Genomic DNA, 24372 nt, shown 5'->3' with positions numbered 1-24372 from the left:
CTGCTGCATGGTGGTGATGATGATGATGATGATGATGATGATGATAATGATGAAATGAGGGCGATGATGATCATGAAACAGGTTCCTAATGTGGGTCTACTCTCCTTTTCTTTCTTTTATTAGCGATGGTGTTTTGTGTATTTCTATGATGTGATCCTCACTGCTGTGCTGTACCTCTAATGTTGTTTGTCTATGTCTGTATAGTGTCTGGTGAGCCAAAGACAAATTTCCACTTGTGGACAATAAAGATCTATTATTATTATTATTATTATTATCCAAGGATATGAGCCATGATGAGGTATGATGATTGATTGATTGAATACTTTATTAGTCAGTAATGTAAACAGTGTATGGTACATTAACAAGGTAATTAAAAGGATAACACACAGTCCTTGGGACTCGTTTCCAATTTCCATTGTGGTCCTATGTATTCAATTAATCAACATGGCATACACAATTAACTCAATAATACATGTCATCAACAAAACCTACTGGTTACAATTAAGTGTATCTATTTGAACATGCTTTTCATCCTAGTGTTAGGCTGTTCTTCAAGCATGTAGACATCATAGTCTATGCTATTTTTTTTAGTTCTCCAGACTACTAAGTGGAGTATTCCAAGATGATGGAAGTGACCGGAGACTATTATCTTTACAAATCTCCAGGTGATGTAAATGTGTTGTTACGACTGGGGTCGTATTGGAGGTTATTATTATGAGTTGGTCCTAGTGTGGAAGTGTGTGCCAGAGAGGAGATGTTGTCTGTGTGAGAATGTATGCAAAACCACCGGCTTCGAATGCTATCAATGCATTGACGCACCGCTCAGGACGGCAACTCGGTTGCTTTAGCTCCCTCGGTGGTCCTTCCGCGGGGCTCCAGCTCGCCTGAGACTGCGCGCCTCCGTCATGGTCCGAAACCAAAACAACGAAAACCAAAACCGAAACTGAACTATTTAAGTCATCTCCGTCGGTAGGTCAGTATGTCTTATAACACCCAATGAATGGTCTGATAAATCGCGGGTAGGTAAGTAGGTCGCCTACTTCGCCCATTCAATGGTCTGATAAAATGTGATAATCTCCCATTCAATGCATTGATAGCATCCGAATCAGGTGGCAAAACAGGTGTGCCATTCCCAGAAGACGATTGGTGGGGCGCTCTTCCAGGCCTGCAGTGATTGGTGGGGAGCTCACAGCAGTGCTGCCTTCCAAGTGGCTAATAGGGTGGAGGCTCCCTATATAAGAGGAGCACAGAGCTCAGTGCAGCACACAGGGGCAGGAGCCCGTCTTCCTCCGCTTCCAACTGGCCACCACACCTTATGTTTTGTTCTATGAGTTCTGTGATTTGACCTAAGTTATTTTCAGTTGATAAGTTGATCCTGAGGTGATTGTTTCTTTTGCTTATTGTTTATGATAGGAAGGTAAGCTATTGTATTATTTGTTCTTTTGATAGGTAAGATATATTATTTTTCTGTTAGTTCTTTTGGTTTGTTACTTTAGTTCCTCAGTGAGTTCTACACCCTTATGTTATGACCCAAGGTTATGTTACACTTTTGTTATTACTTTATATATTTATAAATAAACCATTGTTATATTTTGCACTTCAACCCTTTGTTTGTGTGGCTACTTGGGAGTTGGGGAAGGCGGGAACATATTCATGTTGTGTCTCAGGCACCCCTAGACTGGGGCATAACATGAATTGGGGGCTCGTCTAAAAGCTTTTCTCGCATGTAATTGGTAAGTTTTTTTTTTTTTTCTCTCTCTGGTTGGCAGTTTGGTAAAATTGTGTAAGTATGGAGTTTGATTTGGAGGAATTCATAGCAAACCCTTCTTGGGGCAAGATTGAGAAATGTAAAAAGAAAGAATTGTTAGTGGTGGCTGCTAACTATGAACTGACTGTGTCTCTCACTGCCCCTAAAGCTGAGCTCCGACATGAAGTGTGTTCAAAGCTGGTGGAGAAAGGCGTGCTACCTGCGACTGGACCTGGTGAGAAGGAGGAGGAGGCCTTGCAGGTGGGGGTTGCTGAGGCGGAGGCTACGGAACCACCCGCCACTGATGTGGGGTCGACTCCTCGCTCACTGGGCCTACAGGCAAGTATGACAACAAGTGATCTCCAGCTGACACTCCAGATAAAGGAGGCAGAGTGCCGAACTAAAGAGTTGGAGATCACAGCCCTCCACCTAAGGCTCAGAGCCCTTGAGCTTGAAAATCTGACAGCTGCGTCCAACATAAGGTCGGGTAACCAAAACACAGTCGGGGTCAGTAAGCCGGGGGGGTTTGACATTGGCAGAAACATAGCATTAGTACCACCATTTCGAGAGTCTGAAGTGGATTCATACTTTAGCGCTTTTGAACGAATTGCTGAGGCCTTAAAATGGCCCAAGGACTCTTGGTCAATATTAGTACAGTGTAAATTAATAGGAAAAGCCCAAGAAGCATGCACTATGCTATCCACTATGCTATCCGAACAGAGTCTGGAATATGAGACACTTAAACAGAGAGTATTGCGGGCTTATGAGCTGGTGCCTGAAGCATATAGGCAAAGATTTCGCAATAAAGATAAAACTGCCAACCAGAGTTATGTGGAGTTTGCACGCGAGAAAAGCACATTATTTGTGCCAGGCTTCTAAAATCAATACTATGGCTGAGATGCGGGAATTAATTTAGCTTGAAGAATTAAAAAAAATGCCTGCCCGAACGAATTGTGATGTATATTAATGAGCAAAAGGTATTGGCCGGGTTTCCCAAACAGCTTCGTAGAGATGCTTCGTAGAGATGCTGCGCAGGTCCGACGACGGGTCTAACGTGTGTCATCACAGGCGTTAGCAGGCACGTAGATTTCAGGTCATGCCCTCAGCAGCCACGTAGATTTCAGGTCATGCGCAGCCTACTCAACTTGCGTAAGGGCCTCCTACACAGCAAACCTACGCCCCCTCATTAGTAGCAGGTGGTTGTAACCTGGCAACGTGCCATCTAAACTGGCTTCACGAGACACCATAGTCGTAGGTTCTCCAGTGCAGGGAGTTACGTGTGTGCTAAAACTACATTCTGCCATCAGCATGCACGCAGCCTACCTACTCCCCGCCTCCTGGGAGAGACGTAGCCTCAGTGCTGTTCAATGTGTGTGTGTGTGTGTGTGTGTGTGTGTGTGTGTGTATATATATATATATATATATATATATATATATATATATATATATATATATATATATATGAATATGTACATATACATACATATATATGTATACAGTACATACAGACAGACAGACAGACAGACAGACAGACACACATATATATATATATATATATAGTCCTTGGGCCAGACGAGATATCGCTACCACTAAGTTGGCAAAACCTTGCCTATACTAAATAGTTTTTTTGGGCCAATATAAGTAAATAAAAATATGATAGACTTTCCATAGGAGCAGCTTTTTATATTTTTTGACATGTTGTTATTTTTCTCTATAGGCGGATTTTCATTCATAGCCAACAACATATTAAAAGTTATATAACACACTTTTTGGACATCACACTGCTCCTTTTTTTTATAAATTAAACAAACCTGTGTCCAATTAAAGTAGTTGATGAAGTGGGTGTGGCCTATTTGGTGGTGGAGCAGTTTTTTTCAGGAATCAAAGCTGAAGTAGTAGAGGCCCTAGGAGGGGTCCACGCGCGACTGCTTATTTTTTTTTCTAGTTTTGATTTTTGGCATCCATAGGACCTCTAATATTGGGATTTTGATGATCCCAAGAAAAAAAGTGGTCCCAAGTGTGTTTTTTTCAATGTTTTATTAACCCTATGAGACCTGCGGGATGGCTGGCTGGAACGCCGGCGAGACTGTCTTTCGGAGACTGTGGAACACTCAAATTTAGACGTAGCCCAAAGATAGAGATACCATTTGATTCCAGACAACCTCAGGTTTCCAATGGGACCAACCTTGTCATGCTACCTTGTCGGGAAGGGGGCTAAATACCTAATGATTCAAAGTTAAGACAACATTTTGGCGAGGGAAAAACGACCATCACCATTTTCCAAATGGTCCCTTGAGCTGTCACCTCAATATATGTGAATGAAAATGGGTTAAATGGATACCTACAAGCCTCTCCTGTACAGACATGCCAAATGTACAGTATGCCTATCTCATGCAGTTCTGGGCAAGAACCATGCAGTGTTTTGCATGCAGTACAAATATGTCATTTCTGCCTATTGTAAAAAGGAGACCACTTCTAGGAGAGGAGACTGCATCTATAGCTGTATGAGACCACTGTACTGTATCTAGAAACCACTGTACTGTATCTAGACCACCACACTGTATCTATTGCTATATGAGACCACTTTAATGTATCTAGAGACCACTGTATTGTATATATACCACCGCACTGTATCTATTGCTATATGAGACCACTTTACTGTATCTAGAGACCACTGTATTGCATCTAGACCACTGTGCTGCATCTATATCCCACTGTACTGAATCTATAAACCACTGTGCTGCATCCAATCCCACTGTACTGAATCTATAAACTACTGTACTGCATGTATAGACCATTGTACTGCATCTATAGACCACATACATTGACCACTGTACTGTATAGACCACTATACTGCATCTCAACTCAACACAGCTTCAAACATGTATATATAAAGCACATTTAACATGACTATGTCGCCACAAAGGCTCGGTAGATGCAGTACAGTGATCTACAGATGCAGTAGAGTGGTCTACAGATGCACTAGAGTGGTCTACAGATGCAGTAGAGTGGTCTACAGATGCAGTAGAGTGGTCTACAGATGCAGTAGAGGGGTCTACAGATGCACTAGAGTGGTCTACAGATGCAGTAGAGTGGTCTACAGATGCAGTAGAGTGGTCTACAGATGCAGTAGAGTGGTCTACAGATGCACTAGAGTGGTCTACAGATGCAGTAGAGTGGTCTACAGATGCAGTAGAGTCGTCTACAGATGCAGTATAGGGGTCTACAGATGCACTAGAGTGATCTACAGATGCAGTAGAGGGGTCTACAGATGCACTAGAGTGATCTACAGATGCAGTAGAGGGGTCTACAGATGCACTAGAGTGATCTACAGATGCAGTAGAGGGGTCTACAGATGCACTAGAGTGGTCTACAGATGCAGTAGAGTGGTCTACAGATGCAGTAGAGAGGTCTACAGATGCACTAGAGTGGTCTACAGATGCACTAGAGTGGTCTACAGATGCAGTAGAGGGGTCTACAGATGCAGTAGAGTGGTCTACAGATGCACTAGAGTGGTCTACAGATGCAGTAGAGTGGTCTACAGATGCACTAGAGTGGTCTACAGATGCACTAGAGTGGTCTACAGATGCAGTAGAGGGGTCTACAGATGCACTAGAGTGGTCTACAGATGCAGTAGAGTGGTCTACATATGCAGTAGAGTGGTCTACAGATGCACTAGAGTGGTCTACAGATGCAGTAGAGGGGTCTACAGATGCACTAGAGTGGTCTACAGATGCAGTAGAGGGGTCTACAGATGCAGTAGAGTGGTCTACAGATGCAGTAGAGGGGTCTACAGATGCAGTATCGGTGTCCAGAGATGTCTACAGATCACGACAGTAGTCTACAGACATACTAGAGGGGTCTACAGACACACTAGAGGGGTCTACAGATCACGACAGGGGTCTACAGATGCACTACATGGTCTACAGATGCACTACAGTGGTCTATCGATACAGTACAGCAGTCTATAGATACAGTAGCTAGTCTATAGATGCAGTACAGTGGTCTTTAGATGCAGTACAATGGTCTATATATGCAGTACAGTGGTTTATAGATTCAGTACAGTGGGATATAGATGCAGCACAGTGGTCTAGATGCAATACAGTGGTCTCATATAGCTATAGATGCAGTACAGTGGTCTCATATAGCAATAGATGCAGTACGGTGGTATATACAGTATACACAATACAGTGGTCTCTAGATACAGTAAAGTGGTCTCAGATAGCAATAGATACAGTGTGGTGGTCTAGATACAGTACAGTGGTTTCTAGATACAGTACAGTGGTCTCATACAGCTATAGATGCAGTCTCCTCTCCTAGAAGTGGTCTCCTTTTTACAATAGGCAGAAATTACATATTTGTACTGCATGCAAAACACTGCATGGTTCTTGCCCAGAACTGCATGACCATCTTGGATGGCATCTTGAAAATTATGCCTTTCTGCTAAGTATATTTTCCTGGATATTTGGGATGTTCTCAAGCATGCCTAAAGGTACCAGAATCAATTGAAAACCCTTTTGTATCAATGTTTAGGGAGGTTTAGTGGTACTCTTTCTTATATGCCTATTGACCGGTCTATTTCTCATAAAAAGTGCTTGTTTAAGATAAGGCTGAAAATGACCACCCCAGAATGAAATACTATAGGTAAATTATACATTTCTTGAATCCTTAGGGTCATGTCAGTATTCCAGTTGTTGTGTTTTGTGTCTCTGATGTTTCTTGATGCCACAGAACTAAAAGAAAATATATGGTTTAGGCGGAAATTGTGAGAAAAAAAAGGTTATTAAAGGTTTGAAGAGCTCCAATGACCACTGTACTTATCATACATAGTCACCAAAGGGCTCGAATGAAAGCTCACAGTGTCCCCTTAAAAATGATACCAAACATAAAATATAAAACATTGTAATATGCCCTGAACGTGAGCCAATACCAAGATATGCACATGTGTCTAAAATGCCATTTTTCAATGGGGGGTGGTAACTTTAGCAGCTGATAACCCCAATTTAGCTGGGCCTCAGGAAGGTCTATCATACAAAAATAATATCTAGGGATGTATAGGAATAAAAAAATCCCAACTAGAATTTGCCATCCCAGGTGGTAGCGATATGTGAGATTTTGGGGTTTGGCCCAAGGACTAATATACATACACACACACACACACACACACACACACACACACACACACACACACACACACACACACACACACACACACACACACACACACACACATACGGCCGTCATTTTTATATATATATATAAATTACGGCCGGGCCGGTGCGTAACGTCCCCCAAAAAAAACCCAGACATACAAGCTGTCAACGCACTGCGACATGCCGTGTCGACAGCTTGCAGATCTGTTTTTTGGGTAGGGCCAGTGGCTGCGCTGCTTCGTCCTCTATGCATCCATACTCTCACGGATGATCTCTAATCTGATCATCGGGTCAGGTGCGTTCGGAAATTACGCACCGGAGCACACTCGCCTATTAGTTTGTATTGGCCAGTGCGCTCAGTGCTGTATTTTCGAACGCGCCCGGCCTGCCAGATAAAAAATATTAAGTAAGCCAAGTTAACTAAAGGACGAAAGTCCCCAGTTCCTCTCACAAAGTGACGTCTGCAAGATATAAATGTATATGAAAACAGATAAAAATACCAAAAGCAACTCCATTTATTATGGGTCGTCCACTAGCCTAGCTGTACGGATATTTCTAAATTACAACCCTAACTCACAGGGTATTGTTTGTGAAGGACTAACCAGTGAAAACCACTCGACCAAACTGTTATGTAATAAACCCAGTCAATAACAAAATTGTTTTACTAAACTGTGCACAGTGAATTAATGACCAGCCCGTGACTTCACACGCGAGCCGTTAGCATATAGCTTGGGTAGCAAAACAAGCACTTTTGGTAGGTAATTTAACTGTGAAGCACAGAAACACACAGAAACACACCATAAATAACACAACACATTACAGACTGTATAACCCACACAAATGAACATAATAAAAGTACTCTACATCAACTTTTATACACAATAGCGTAACAGCTTACCAATGGACGATCTAGCTTCACTAACGACAGCATAACGACTGGCTGATGAAAGTCGCGCCTGCGCATAAGACATTGTTGACGTGCAAGAGCCTTATATTAACCCATTCTCTGCCATGGGGAACTTTTGACCTGTTACACGACAAAAGCCCAGCCGAAACACGAACATGTCACTACTCCATAAATCACTACTAAATATCTGAATAGCATGCAACATACTCCCCCGTCCCATAACCGCCAGAATAGATTACAAAACTATAAAAGAGATAAATAATAACGAAAAGGTTGTAATAACCTCGACCAACCACTAGGGAGATCCATCCACTTACAAATAAACTATAAATCACCCCGACCTGTTAACGGGTGAAAATATAATTATAAAACTATATAAAAAATAGCAAAAACCTGACACTAGCGGTCCAGGCGCATAACAAATAGATTGGGGATCCAGCATAATAACTATCGCGGGTTCGACTCCCGGTGCCGACGGCCTTTACTGTATCTCTCTCCCCATTTCCAGTCAGTCTACTGTCCTGTCAAAATAAAGGTTATAATATAAATATAGATTTTTTTAAAAGGACGCTGAATGTCCCATTTCCCAAGTTTAATATGTATAAATATCTTTTGAAAATAGCAGATTGCAAGGTTTTACATCTGCTATTTTCAAAATATTTGTATACATAGTAGACTAGGGAAATGGGACATTCTGCACAATGAGTACTTTTACTTTTGGTAGTTCTATGTTATGTCCCTTGAATTTGCTGTGTGTGCAACAGGTCCCTTCATTTTACTTTCAAACAACAGGGATTCAGGGGCGAGGCCATCTGGGCTCCAGTGTCCTTTAATTTCTCAAGGCAAAAAGGCAATGCACTAATTCCCTGTACCATGTGCATGCATGAGAAACAGGTGGATCCAAATCATAATTAGTTGCACAGCATTGGCCTATGAATACCTGTGGGTAGTAGCAGAAATGGAGGAGACAAAATGGCGGAAATTAAAAAGACAGCTAAAGGCAAGCGCTCAGCAGCATTTAATAAGGATGAGCTGAGCATTTTGGTGGAGGAGGTAACACAGTTTCAGGGGATCCTTTTTGGCGGCACTCGAGGGCCAATAGATCTGGCCGCCAGAAGGAAACTTTGGCAGGCCATAGCTGTATCTATGGCCCCCAGTCCCTCTGGCGTGCGGAAGTGGACCACTGTCCGGAAGAAGTGGCAGGACATGGCCAGCCATGTGAAAAAAAAGGCAGCCCATATCCGAAGGGAAGCCCTGGCCACTGGTGGTGGGCCACCAGATATCACCCTGTTCACCCCCGACGAGGAGAAAATCTTCAGCGTGCTGAGCAAGGCTGCAGTGGAGGGGGTTGAAGGTGGGGTGGACATGTTGGGGGGGGAAGGGCTGTCGGGGGACGAGGAACCAGGTGGGAGTGGGGCTACAGCAGCACCACCAACCTCCCTGGATCCCAGCAACACCCCGACCTCACCCGACGGGCACCACCAGGCCAGACCACCAGGCCGGACCACCACACCCTCATCCCAAAGAGGCCGTGGAAGGAGGTCAACAGGCAGAGGTCAACTGCAGGCACCCACCCTGTCGCGCTGCACCTGCAGTGAGGTCCTCATGGCGACCGAAAGGGAGAAGGTGGTGGTGCAGCGGGGAATCGAGGCCCAATTGAAAGCCTCTAATGCAGTTCATGAGATCTTGGTGGAGATGAGGCGAGCTAATAGTTTGCAAGCAGAGATGGTGGCCTTAAAGAGGCAGAAAGTTGAGTTGGCGGAGAAGCGGCTCGTGCTGGCAGAGGCCACGTTTATCCAGTCTGGATCCATCTTGCCCCAGATGCAAGGTACGTGACATGTTCATACGTTTCTCCACAATTTAATCTATCCTGTTCCATCTCACTAATCGACCTCCCTCCATTGGGGTGCATTTCTCCTTTCCGACATTTCGCCTTTCCGGCGTTGACGAACCCTATACCTAACCCTAACCCTAACCCTAACCGCACGCGGAAGCCACTAGTCGGAGTGGTGAGATGTCGGAATGGAGAGTGAACACCCTCCATTGCAGGTGATGCGGGTGCAGGACCCCTGTGAGGTGTTATTCAGCTGTTTGTTTTTGTTTGTTTGTTTGTTTGTTTGTTTAAAATAAAATAGCCTTGGTTTCCTTTTCAACTGTGTGTTGTGTAGCTTTACTATATAGTACCTTTATTAGTTATCTAATTTAGGATAGGATAACCCCTTGAGATGTGTCATCTCATTTTAGAGAGGGTCCTTATGACAAAAATACAGAGAATACAATGGACAAAACAATACAACAGATACATCCATGCATACTGTACATAACCAGGACAAAACAAACTTGCTGCTGGCCTCTTCAAGCCCTAAGCATAACAGCTGATATGATGGGTGCCACACTGTACGGTGGCAGTGGGCTTATTCATTTATTTTTCTGTAATGCCTTTCCTTTTTATAGGGGGAAATTAGATAACATCCATAGTCCACTCTCTTTAAACCATCATGATTCTGTACATTGCTCTCCATGACCGTATTGTTGACATATATAGTGTCTGATGCAGTACAAAATGTATGCCATCCAGTGCAGCAATGTATACACATCAAGAGTGTTACCAGAATGGTTTAATTATACTTTATATGTTTTTGCTAGCATCCCGAACACACCTGATGATGTTTTGGTTGACACCAGTCACAAAGCGGTCCTGATTCTAGAAGTAGGCTGTCGTATTGATTTGTAAGTGGACCAAGCTTTCCAAGATGAACATTCAAAGTACCAACCATTACTTATAGTAGAGGCCCTAGGAGGGGGCCTCTACTATATTTTTGGCATCCATAGGACCTCTAATATAGAGATTTTGATGATCCCAAGAAGACAAGTGGTCCAAAGTGTGTTTTTTTTTCTCCAATGTTTTATTACCCCTGTGAGACCTGCAGGATTGCTGGCTGAAACGCCGGCAAGACTGTCTTTCGGAGACTGTGGCACGCTCAAATTCTAGACGTAGCCCAAAGATAGAGATACCATTTGATTCTAGACAACCTGAGGTTTCCAATGGGACCAACCTTGTCATGCTACCTTGTCGATAAGGGGGCTAAATACCTAATGATTCAAAGTTAGACAACATTTTGGCGAGGGAAAAACGGCCATCACTATTTTCCAAATGGTCCCCTGAGCTGTCACCTCGATATAAGTGAATTGAAATGGGTTACATGTATACCTACAAGCCTCCCCTGTACATAAATGCCACATTTATGCCAATCTCATGCAGTTGTGGGCAAGAACCATGCAGTTTTTGGCATGCAGTACAAATATGTAATTTCCGCCTATTGTAAAAAGGAGACCACTTTACTGTATCTATATCTGTATGAGATCACTGTACTGTATCTACAGCTGCATGAGACCACTGTCTGCATCTATATACCACTATACCGAATCTAAACCGCTGTACGATATATATAGATTTCTATACTCCATCTATAGACCACATACATTGACCACTGTACTGTATCTATAGACCACTATACTGCATCTCAGCTCAACACAACTCAATGTATTTATAAAGCACATTTAACATGACCAGGTCACCCAAAGTGCTGTAAAAAAAAAAGAGTACAGGTTAAAACAAAACCAGGACACAAAACCAGTGGGGGGGGGGCACAGATGCACTACAGTGGTATACAAAAGAGGCACTAGAGTGGTCTACAGATGTTCTAGAGTGGTCTACAGATGCACTAGAGTGGGCTACAGATGCACTAGAGTGGTCTACAGATGCACTAGAGTGGTCTACATATGCTCTAGAGTGGTCTACAGATGCTCTAGAGTGGTCTACAGGTGCAATAGAGTTTTACATATTATGCACTGGAGTGGTCTACAGATACAGTACAGCATTCTATAGATACAGTAGTTAGTCTATAGATGTAGTACAGTGGTCTCATACAGCTATAGATACAGTTCAGTGGTCTAATACAGCTATAGATACGGTAAAGTGGTCTCCTTTTTACAATAGGCGGAAATTACATATTTGTACTGCATGCAATAAACTGCACGATTCTTGCCCACAACTGCATGAGATACATGTGGCATTTATGTACAGGGGAGGCTTGTAGGTATACATGTAACCCATTTCAATTCACATATATTGAGGTGACAGCTCAAGGGACCATTTGGAAAATAGTGATGGCCGTTTTTCCCTTGCCAAAATGTTGTCTAACTTTGAATCCTTAGGTATTTAGCCCCATTATCGACAAGCTAGCATGACAAGGTTGGTCCCATTGGAAACCTGAGGTTGTCAAATCAAAATGGTATCTCTATCTTTGGGCTCCGTCTAAATTTCAGCGTGCCACAGTCTCTGAAAGACAGTGTCGCCGGCGTTTCAGTCAGCAATCCTGCAGGTCTCATAGGGGTAATAAAACATTGAAAAAAACACACTTTGGACCACTTTTTTTCTTGGGATCATCAAAATCCTTTTATTAGAGGTCCTATGGATGCCAAAAATCAAAACTAGAAAAAAAAGAAGAGGGTGCGCATGGACCCCTCCTAGGGCCTCTACTATTAGAACCACAATAAACTTTGGGAACAGGTGTAGATTGTGCTTATACTTGGAAGCCTGGGCCATGTATATAAACTGACCACGAGTGGCCTGAAAATCGCTGGCATGACAAAGAGCAAGCCAAACAACTTGCTAAATATTGTTCTGTTTCAGCTGGTATTTTATAGGCAGTGTAGTGACCATATCCTTTTGTTAAAAAACAACTTTTCCCATTTCTGTGAGTCACTCTTTGGAGAGACTGAAATAATAGACGCTTGTTGCAGGTTGAAGAATAGAATGTCCACTCCAGGTTTGTTTAGGTTTCAAATTAAAGACACGCAAACCAGGTCTAAAGACTGTGTGCTTCTCAGTCTGTCACGCCCCTAGCATGACGCACATGTCCTTATAAGGGAGACCTGCTGGGGATTGAGCACACTGTGCCTATAGAGAACTGGCTCCTACAGGCAGTTTGTGGAGGAGAAGGTGCTATATGTGCCCATGAACTGTCTAGCCCCGTTACATTTGATTCCCTGTACATTAATAATAATTTGTGGATTTAAATAAAGCATTAAAAGTGTGTGTGTGTGTGTGTGTGTGTGTGTGTGTGTGTGTGTGTGTGTGTGTGTGTGTGTGTGTGTGTGTGTGTGTGTGTGTGTGTGTGTGTGTGGGTGGCTGCCCTCTACACCTCAGATGTAGTGGGCTTATTTTAGCCACTGTTGCTGCCCATAACACCTGAAGTGTTGTGGACTTATTTGATATGATTTTATTGGTGGTGGTGGTGGTGGGGGTGGTCGTCGGGTGGGTATACAGTGTTCAGGTGCTCTGTGAACTGCTTTGTGACTGCAAGGTGAAAGGGTGGGAAGTGTGAACTCAGAACAGGTTGATGAGCTCCTGTCTGGCCTGGATACCAAGTTGGTGGAGTGCTGCTCGCCGTGCTTGGGCTCCGGGGGGGAGGGGAGGTGGTGGTGTTGGTGGGTCATCATCATCCTCATCGTCGTCCTCCTCATCATGCAATCCAGCACGCCAAGCAATGTTGTGGAGCATTGCCGTCACCACGATCACCTGGCAGGACTTGAGGGGTGATAGGCGAAGACCACCCGAGGAGCGGTGGATGCAGCGGAACTTGGCTTTCCACCTGCCAAACACCCGTTCGATGTGAGTCCTGGTGGTGGAGTGACTCAAATTGAACGCTGCCTCCGCTGGTGAGGCCGGCTCGTCCACGGGAGTGATGATGTAGGTGCGGAGGGGGTAGCCACTGTCACCAAGGAAGAAGCTCCTGCCGAACTCTCCCCTGGCCGCCCTCTCTCCCACAGCGGAGTTCTCCCACATAAAGGCATCATGGCTGGATCCTGGCCACCTGGCAACGATGTCCGTTATCAGACCATTGGGGTCCACCACCACCTGAATGTTCAAGGCCGTATAATGCTTCCTACAGACCCAGGCCGGGTCCACCAGGGCTGGGTTGAGGAGCGGGATCAGCGTGCCATCCACCACACCAATCACCCCGGGGATCCCAGCCATGTCATAGAAGCCTTGATGGACCTGGCGTATCTCCTCCCTCGTGGTGGGCATCTTAATGTGGTGCCGGGCATGGCGCAGGAGAATCGGTGTCACCGCTGCCACACACCGTGACACCGACGCCTTGCTGAGGGCGCCTCCCTCTCCAATCATCTCCTGGAAACTCCCCACTGCGTAAAAACGCCGCGCGGCGAGGAGCTGCACCTCCGGGCTGAGGGCGAAGTTGCGCCGAGTTGGCCTCCTTATCCTTATATGTGGGGAGACCACTTGGAGGAGGCGCTGGATCTCTGCACGGGGCAGCCTGTATTTAGCTTCAATAGCACGGTCCGTCAGGTGGTTTAGGGGGCTGAAATGTTGTCGGCGAAAAGCGTGCACATATGTCAACCGGCTTTGCGCACGGCGACGCTGGTTAGCAGCTAGGATATGCTGTATAGCAGCCATGGTATCTCACTCATGTATGACTGGGAAATGCCTTGATATAGACTGGCAATCAATCACTTGATTGGTTTCCAGCTGTCCCAGCTGGGTTGGGGAGTGGCAGAATGTATATAAATTCTATCTATCTATCTATCTATCTCTATCTCTATCTCTATCTCTCTCTCTCTCTCTCTATATATATATATATATATATATATATATATTACGGCCGGGCCGGTGTGTAACGTGCCCCAAAAAAAAACAGACATACAAGCTGTCAACGCACTGCGACATGCCGTGTCGATAGCTTGCAGATCTGTTCTTTTGGGTAGGGCGAGCGGCTGCAGTGCTTCGTCCTCTATGCATGAACCCGAAGTTTACAAATCGTACTCTCACGGATGATCCGATCATCTAATAAAAATATTAAGCATATGCCAAGTTAACTAAAGGTATATAAATGATGCTGAGCTAAATATGTTTCCTTAATTTCGAAGTTTTATAGTTAAACCTTATGATGAAAGTGCAGTTCCTCTCACAAAGTGACAGCTGTTGCGCTCGCCATGTTTATGAATCGTTAAAACATCTTTTGAAAATAGCAGATCTACAAGCTCACAACGTGTCACAAGCTTGTAGATCTGCTATCTTCAAAAGATTGTATGCATAGTAGAATTGGGAAATGGGACGTTCTGAGATCGAACCCAAGGCTCCCACTCGCCAGCCCAACGCGTTACCAGTAATGCCAATAAGACTGAGCCCGATAGTTAGGTCTTTTGCACGCCACTTCTCGCTAATTTGAGTGTGGGGGCTACACAGCGCAGCTGTTCCTCCTAACAGCCGCTCGCCCCAAAATAACAGATCTGCAAGCTATCAACACGGCATGTCGCAGTGTGTTTGTATATATGTCTGTTTTTTTGGGGAGGCGTCGCCCGTTACGCGCCGTTATATATATATATATCTATATATATCAGTATCTATATATATAGATATATAGATATATATATATATATATATTCCTAAACTTTCCTAAAGTAAATTCCCCCCATTGGTGCTAAAAGCTGTCAATCATGCAGGGGGACGCCCCCTCTATCCTCTGAATTTTTTTGAACGGCGAACAATGGCCGCCGTGTTCATTTAAGATCATTGAAATGTCACCTTAAAATGCATTTTAATACATTACAGAATGTACCTAAACAAATGTAAGTGTCCAATACATATAAAGGTAAGTTAGATAAAGGTGCAACTTTATCTTAGTATATTTGCAAAATTCTGTATATATATATATATATATATATATGTATGCAAAGGGTGTTTAAACTATAGTAGGATAGCACTACGTAGTTGACGTAGGCTACGTCCAGGAGCTCTTTACGTGCATGCTGCCTCCGGAGTGTAGTTTTAGCACAGACGTTAACACCGTGCGCTTGAGCACCTGCGACGATGGTGTCTCCAGAAGCCAGTTAGATGGCACGTAGGGCACACACAGCTGCTACTAACGAAGATAGTGCGCAGCGGGGTTGCTACTGCGCAGCTGCGTGGAGGCTCCTACGCAGGTTCTAGGCTACGCACGAGCTGAAATTCGTTTGGGAAACGCGGCCATTATCAGTAACAAAAGGTGCAATCCTGGCTGATGAGTTTATTTTAACTCATAAAAGTGTGTTCTCTGCCCCAACATCTCATGGTTTTACTGCGACACCAGAAAGAAGGTCTCCCAATGTGGCGCGTAAAACCATGGTACCAGCAACGGGCGAGAACCGCGAATGTTCTTATTGCCGAGAGCCAGGCCATTTGATTGCACAGTGTCCAGCTACGAGAGGAAGGGGACAGTCTAATAACCACTTTCCCGCAGGTATTGGATTGATTAAGTCTGTTTCATTGCATCATAACCAATCTGAGAGTGAGTCTGATATAGAGGTGGACCCTCGTTTTAAGCCTTTCGTGTTTGACGGTTTTGTTTCGGTGACTGGTAAGGAGAAAGATAAAGTGGCAATAAAAGTTCTGCGAGATACAGGTGCTTATCATTCGTTTATGTTGGATACTGTCCTGCCACTCTCAAATGAAACTTCGTGTAAAGCAGATTTGCTCGTGTGGGGTATTAAAATGAGCGCGCTTAGAGCACCGTTACATTTGGTACATTTTGGTTCACCCCTGGTGTCAGGACAGTTTAAGGTAGCTGTGCGTCCTAAATTACCAATCAGTGGTATCGCGTTTATTCTCGGTAATGACATAGCGGGAGGACAAGTTTTTCCTCCACCCGAAGTCGTTGAAATTCCTGTTTTTTTCAATCCCCCTGCGTCAACCATGCCAAATGTGTTCCCTGTGTGCGCAATTACGCGCGCACAGGTTCGTAAAATGGGTCAAGTTGTTGATTTGTCTGAGTCATTTATGGCTACAGTGTCACGGTCCGCTCCTCGGGCCGTGACTGTCACGGTCCGCTCCTCGGGCCGTGTCTGGCCGTGTACTCTGTCTTGCTTATTTTGGACCTTTTGCCCTTGTTTATAGTCATGGACCTTTTAGGCCTGTTGTGTTGTTTTCTTGTATGTTCTTTTATTCTGAAGTCATGGTGCAGTCCTTGGTTAATTGTTAGGTTTTGCATTTCTCTCTTGTCTCTTATTTTGTAGTATGGTTCTGTGTCTCCCTGTCTAGTTGTATTTGCCTGTCTGTCTCCTCTACCTCTCCTCTGCCCCCCCCCTCCTCCTCCTTGCTTCCTTCTAGTTCATTGCACTGACTTTTAACCAGCTGAGCCTCCTTAGCTTGATTGACTCTGTTGCCTATTTAGCCGGCTTCTACCGGCAAGCCTGTGTTGGATTCTTAATTCACTTTCACGGCGTGAGCTCCTTTGTGTGTTCCTGTTTAACCTCAGCTCCCTGTGCCGTGTATTTAAAGTTATCCCCTCGTGTTTGAGGGTTGCCTGTTTTGTATTTGGTTTTGTTTTGCACAAGTCTTCAAGTAAAGCCTCAGTTTTTGCAAACCACCATGTTCTCCCTGCGTTTGGGTCTTCTGCATACACCACACCGTGACAGAAGAATCCAACCAGATTGGACCCAGCGGGGAGGATCGAAGTTTCAGCATGGACCTAGGTGAGGATCGCGTGGAGGAGGCGCTGGATTTGATTCTCAATTGTTTGTCTCGGATGGAGACACGTGTGGCTAATGTCGAGAGGACACTAACCGGGTCCCAGGCGGCCATGCTTTACCGAGTTGATGCGCTGCACGCCAGCATGATCCGGCATGACGCAGAGTGCCGAAGGGCGCCGCCCGTCGACATAGCGGTCCAGTCCGAGGACTTGTTGGTGGGAGCCGCGTGGGCGGATGAGGCCGGGTGGTCCGTGCCTGCCTTTTCCGACGCCTCGGGACCGAGCCTGGTCCCGGGGAGCGCCTCCACCTCCTCGGCGGCTCCTCGGGAGTGGTCCAGTTCCCGTCCTTCTCCCCGTGAAGGGGAGCGGCGCCGGAGTTCATCCTCATCCAGCGGTTGCCGTCTCTCCTTCTCCAACGAGCGCCACCCTCCCTGGGTGAGGGAGTACTAGGGGCGGTCGGTGGCTGCAGTGGAGGAGCGTCGTCCGGCCCAGGTGAGAGGGGGCCGCCGGCAGCCCTCCGTCGGGGCGACTCGTCCGTCTTCAGCTTCACCAGAGAGGGTGGTCCGACCTCGCCGTCCGTCTTCAGCTTCGCCAGGGAGGGTGGCCCGTCCATGTCGTCCTTCTACCTCACCAACGAGGGTGGTCCGGCCACGCCGTCCTTCCCATCGTCCCTCATCTTCTCCTGGGAGGGTGGCCCGCCCTCGTCATGCCCCTTCTACTTCTCCGGTCAGGGAGGCCCGTCCTCGTTGTCCATCTACCTCGTCTGTCAGAGAGGCCTGACCTCGTCACCCTTTGTCTTCATCGCCAGCCAGGGAGGCACGACCTCGTCGCCCTTCCTCTTCCTCGCCTGCCAGGGGGCTCCGGCTGGAGCCCGCCGTGGTGGAGCTCGGCCGTCTGTCGCTGGAGGAGAGAGAGCGCCGGCGTCGCCGGGGCCTTTGCCTGTATTGTGGGGAGGCGGGTCACTATCTCCTGGGGTGCCCAGTTCGGCCCGCTCGGCCCCAGTAGAGAATTCAGAAGTTAAGTTTGTATTTTGTCTTTTAGCCTAGGTTGCCAGTGTTTTTCTTTGTTCTGTGCCACTGTCTGGCTTTGATTATTGTCCTGTGTGTTCTTGTCTCAGATCTCCCCTGGGTCAGCGGCGACCAGTGGCTGGCGGCCTGCCGAGACGTCTGGACGGGCGCCGCTGGAGTCCAGGTGCGGTGTCCGGTCCATCCCCGGTGCCTTGGCGTTCTCGGCAGAGCCGCCTGTGTTCGGCTCTGGGTCGTCGCTGCCCGGGTCCTTTTGTTTTCCGTCGTGGTCCCCCGGCTCTTCGCCCGCTGTTCGGGTCTCCCCTGCCCCTGCCCCTTCTGTTCTGGGGGTCCTTTGACCCTTGCCACCTCCTGCGCTGCTCGGCCCGTAGGCCCCTGCCCTTCACTCGTCGGTGGGGGTCCCTGCTCCGTGGGCCGGCGTGGTTCGGTGGCTGCCTGGGGGTCCTGTGGGCTCTAACCCGCCAGCTGTTTTGGGCCTCGAACCGTTCTCTCTTCCTGCCCGCCTGCGCCCTCTGCTCTGCTAGCAGAGCCCTGGCGGGTCCCTCCCCCCCCTTTCCTGTCGTGGGACGCCCGGAGGCATCCCGTGGACGGGAGGTACTGTCACGGTCCGCTCCTCGGGCCGTGACTGTCACGGTCCGCTCCTCGGGCCGTGTCTGGCCGTGTACTCTGTCTTGCTTATTTTGGACCTTTTGCCCTTGTTTATAGTCATGGACCTTTTAGGCCTGTTGTGTTGTTTTCTTGTATGTTCTTTTATTCTGAAGTCATGGTGCAGTCCTTGGTTAATTGTTAGGTTTTGCATTTCTCTCTTGTCTCTTATTTTGTAGTATGGTTCTGTGTCTCCCTGTCTAGTTGTATTTGCCTGTCTGTCTCCTCTGCCTCTCCTCTGCCCCCCCCCTCCTCCTCCTTGCTTCCTTCTAGTTCACTGCACTGACTTTTAACCAGTTGAGCCTCCTTAGCTTGATTGACTTGACTGTTGCCTATTTAGCCGGCTTCTACCGGCAAGCCTGTGTTGGATTCTTAATTCACTTTCACGGCGTGAGCTCCTTTGTGTGTTCCTGTTTAACCTCAGCTCCCTGTGCAGTGTATTTAAAGTTATCCCCTCGTGTTTGAGGGTTGCCTGTTTTGTATTTGGTTTTGTTTTGCACAAGTCTTCAAGTAAAGCCTCAGTTTTTGCAAACCACCATGTTCTCCCTGCGTTTGGGTCTTCTGCATACACCACATCGTGACATACAGTTGATGAAAAGGAGTCAAACCATTCAGTTGATCCCACTACTAACAGTGAAAGTGTGTCAAAGATTGTAAATGTGTCTGAAGTATTCCCAGTTGAATCTGAGTTAAGTCTAAAAGTGACCAGAGAAATGTTAATATCTGCTCAGAAAGATGACCCGTCATTAACTATGGGTTTGTCCTCTGCCATAGCCAGTGAGGAAAGACAAAATCCTGTTTTGTTTTTTTTGAGAACCGAGTGTTGATGAGAAATTGGAGCCCTGATGACAGCGAGGTGGCCGCTGGTCATCAGGTAGTAGTGCCAACCAAATATCGAACACAGGTACTTAGCATCGCCCATGATTCCAGTTTAGCTGGACATCTTGGGGTTAAAAAAACATATCACAGAGTGTTGCATAATTTTTATTGGCCGGGGTTAAAAGCCGATGTAGCCAAGTATTACCGATCATGTCACACTTGCCAAATTGTAGGGAAGCCCAACCAACCTGTTCCACCGGCTCCACTGCATCCAATTCCCGTGCTTGGGGAGCCGTTTGAGGACGTGATTTTAGATTGTGTGGGCCCGCTACCAAAAATCAAATCTGGAAATCAATATTTGTTAACGGTGATGTGCGCGGCAACCAGATACCCTGAGGCCATCCCGTTACGCACGATAAAAGCAAAGCCAGTTTTGAAAGCCCTTGTTAAAAAAATTTCAACCTTCGGGTTACCGAAATCGGTCCAAATGGATCGTGGTACGAATTTTATGTCTAAGGTGTTCTCACAGGTTATGGCAGAGCTGAAAATTAAACATAAAAAGTCAAGTGCGTACCACCCAGAGTCTCAAGGTGCGCTTGAAAGATTCCACCAGACACTTAAATCCATGTTGCGAAAATTTTGTCTGCAGTCTAAAAGAGAATGGTATGAAGGTATCCCTCTGTTGTTATTTGCTGTGAGAGAAACCACTCAGGAGTCGTTAGGTTTCAGCCCTTGTGACCTTGTGTTCGGCCACACCGTGCGTGGTCCGTTACAACTGCTCAAGGAGAAATGGTTGTCCGAGTCGCCAAAAATTGAACACAAAGTCAGTGATTATGTGAGTAGTTTCCGTCAGCGTCTCCATCATGTGTGTCAGTTGGCTCGTGAAAATTTGGCCCAGGCTCAGTCTAAGATGAAGCGGCGTTATGACAAAAAGTCGGTGACCAGAGATTTCCAGGCTGGTGATAAAGTTTTGGTGTTGCTGCCCTTTGCCGGGTCAAGTCTTCAATCACGATTTTCAGGTCCATATGTGGTGGAACGCAAAATTAGCGACACTAATTATGGGATAAGCACACCAGATAGAAACAAAAAATCCGGGTATGTCATATTAATATGATGAAGCGGTATTTTGGCAGAGAGAGTGTTCCCCAGCCATTTCCTACTGTGTCAGGGGCCCCGATATGTGTTGCTGCTCCCCCTCGGTACCATCTTGCTGAGGACGGGTTAATTGAAAAGAGTGGGTCGATGCCCGTGGCTCGCTTAGGTAATTCCGAGGTACTGCGTAATCTAGATATTTTTTTGGCTCATTTGTCCGAGGCTGCTCGTGCAGATATCCGTCATTTAATTGAAGACAATGTATTACTTTTTTTCTGATCACCTCCCTCACCCTAAACCTCGCCAAGTGCAAATTTGGTAAAGGTACGGTAACTTATTTGGGTAAACAGGTGGGGCAGGGACAGGTTCGTCCGGTGGCGGAGAAAGTGAGGGCAGTGGTCGAGTTCCCTGTTCCAGATTCAAAGAAAGCTTTACGCCGATTTATTGGTATGTGCGGTTATTATCGTGGTTTTTGCAGAAACTTTTCTGCTGTAGTGGCTCCTCTCACAGCAATGGTGAGTCCTGTAAAACCATATGTGTGGTCTCCAGCTTGTCAGTCTGCATTTGAATCTGCCAAAGCATTGCTATGTAGTACACCAGTACTTGCTGCACCTGATTTTGCTAAGCCTTTCAAATTAGAGGTAGATGCAAGTGCAAGTGGTACAGGGGCGGTTCTTCTGCAGGAGGATGCGCAGGGCATTGACCAGTTTGCTATTTTTCCAAAAAATTTAACAAACATCAGGTAAATTATAGTACAGTAGAAAAGGAGGCTCTTGTTCTGTTATTCGCCCTGCAGAATTTTGAAGTGTATATTGGTTCTACTCCACAAACTGTCAAAGTTTTTACAGACCACAACCCCTTAGTGTTTTTAGCCCAGATGCGCAATTCTAACCAGAGGCTAATGCGCTGGTCCATTGCTTTGCAGGATTTCAATCTGGATATTTGTCATAAAAAGGGTATTGAAAATGTAATGGCAGATGCCTTATCAAGAGTGTTTTGAGTGGGTAACCTTTACAAGGGTTAGGCACTATGGGGGGGTGCTTGATTCTTGGGAAGGGGGGTGTTACGACTGGGGTCGTATTGGAGGTTATTATTATGAGTTGGTCCTAGTGTGGAAGTGTGTGCCAGAGAGGAGATGTTGTCTGTGTGGGAATGTATGCAAAACAGGTGTGCCATTCCCAGAAGACGATTGGTGGGGCGCTCTTCCAGGCCTGCAGTGATTGGTGGGGAGCTCACAGCAGTGCTGCCTTCCAAGTGGCTAATAGGGTGGAGGCTCCCTATATAAGAGGAGCACAGAGCTCAGTGCAGCACGCAGGGGCAGGAGCCCGTCTTCCTCCGCTTCCAACTGGCCACCACACCTTATGTTTTGTTCTTTATGAGTTCTGTGATTTGACCTAAGTTATTTTCAGTTGATAAGTTGATCCTGAGGTGATTGTTTCTTTTGCTTATTGTTTATGATAGGAAGGTAAGCTATTGTATTATTTGTTCTTTTGATAGGTAAGGTATATTATTTTTCTGTTAGTTCTTTTGGTTTGTTACTTTAGTTCCTCAGTGAGTTATACACCCTTATGTTATGACCCAAGGTTATGTTACACTTTTGTTATTACTTTATATATTTATAAATAAACCATTGTTATATTTTGCACTTCAACCCTTTAGTAGTAGTGTGGCTACTTGGGAGTTGGGGAAGGCGGGAACATATTCATGTTGTGTCTCAGGCACCCCTAGACTGGGGCATAACAGTGTAGTATAACATCCATTGTAATGCATTGCCATTCATATAACTTGGCCCAACAACCACAGTGAAATTATGCTAACAATGTTGTGTTACAGGTGGTCAGGGTAAAAGAAGACTCATCATGATCTCTCCTGATTTCAATGATGGATACTCTGGTACCTTCCATCGGAGTGTTACGGGGGGAGGGAAAAACACCATGTATGCTGTGCCTTTGCAACACAAGTTCGACCTGACTCCATTACCTCTGAAGAGGTATTATACATAATGTTATTTTAATGTTTTGTGAGATGCCTGCATTAACCGTTTTGTGTGGGGCTGGGCAGTTGTTCATTTTCAATTTGTTTTCCATCAGAAGGTTCAGTGTCCCATCTGTTTCATGAAGTTCTCACCACAGTTCTTGGAGATCCATGCTAGCATGTTTGGAGAAAGGTATTTGAGATGGTGTATATTTGTTCATTTTAAACGTATATGCTGCCTAGTGCCTATAGTACTTTCTTCCCCCTTATATCAATGTCTCACTTGTAGGTACCTTTATAGAGGAGAGGAAAATCTTAGTGATGCTGAGACAACTGCCATGAGGAAGGAAACTGCCGTGGGCCAGGACAGTGGAGAGGAGCAGATCAAAAGGTAAATAATGTTGTCGAAATACATAAAGGTTTTATAACATTTAGTCATTTACATGCCTTCATTTTGAGTTATGTTTGGCAGTGTTGATGTATTGGACACCATCTATCGAAGAGTTGAAAGAGTTCAAAATCCTAATCTCAAGAACCAACATTCTGTAGAGGTCTTCTGCAATGTTGGCGTCAAAAGAAGAATTCACCCTCTGCTACCCTGACAGTTACCTTTCTTTTGCAGGAGTGGACAACGGTGCTCTCCGAAAATAATTTCTCACAGGTAAAACAAAAATGAACATATTTGGATTCTTATATACTGTAGACAACTATAAAGTCCACTGAAACAGTTTTAGATGTCAGCTTATGAATGATATCAGCCATACTTTGGTCATATGGGTACCTAACCAAATCTTCATGAAGACGTTTTACAATGTTTTCTGTAATGTCATACATACCAATAACCTTCTCTAATGTATTTAAATAGAATACCCATTAATTTGGTCTGAGATTTTATGCATTTTAATTGTAAAATGTTCATTTAACCACTTGAACCTACTATCCTTTGCAGAGTTTGCCCCTTCATGTTCAGCAGTGTGTGGATACTCAGTCTTCAGGAGGGGATGATGATAAGGAGGTAAATGTCACCATTAAATATGAACTTTTGTTTATGGTATGTAAAGAAAATACACCATACGCACACAGCATGTGAGATTGTATGGGGGCTGACGGCTATGTATATAGATTTCTATACAGCACTGAAATAAAGAGAACTTCAAAACCCTGCTGTCGTATGTGCTCCACCATTAACCGTTACAGTGACGGATTGGCTGGGAAGATGACAGCAGGGTTTGAAGAAAAGTATCTTAATTTCAGTGCTGTATAGAAACCTACATCCAGCTGTTTGGCATTCCTTTGGTTTTATATTTGCAATGTAACGTCACACAGAAATGTAATCCACAGAGACTATAGAACCTGTTAGGGTTGAGGGTTTAAACTGTCATCTATTTGCTTCACAGCTGAAGATCAGGGGCATGTAGATGACACCACTGGACAAGTCTCATCACACCTTTAAGGCTTCTGCAGTGGATCACAGGCCAAG

General features: G+C 45.5%; 1 long non-coding RNA gene across 1 annotated transcript; it reads left to right on the top strand.

Moving 5' to 3' along the window:
• Positions 1-273: 273 nt before the first annotated feature.
• On the top strand, positions 274-22895 carry LOC311058981. The gene is made up of 3 exons (XR_014602109.1): positions 274-298; positions 592-665; positions 22752-22895. It is a non-coding gene; the product is annotated as an uncharacterized lncRNA (long non-coding RNA).
• The last annotated feature ends 1477 nt before the right edge of the window (positions 22896-24372 follow it).

This window comes from Gymnoscopelus microlampas, assembly GCF_963454915.1.
Source record: "Gymnoscopelus microlampas genome assembly, chromosome: 13".
NCBI lineage: Eukaryota > Metazoa > Chordata > Actinopteri > Myctophiformes > Myctophidae > Gymnoscopelus > Gymnoscopelus microlampas.
Note: the sequence above shows the minus strand (reverse complement) of the source record. Positions and strands in the feature narration are given on the sequence as shown.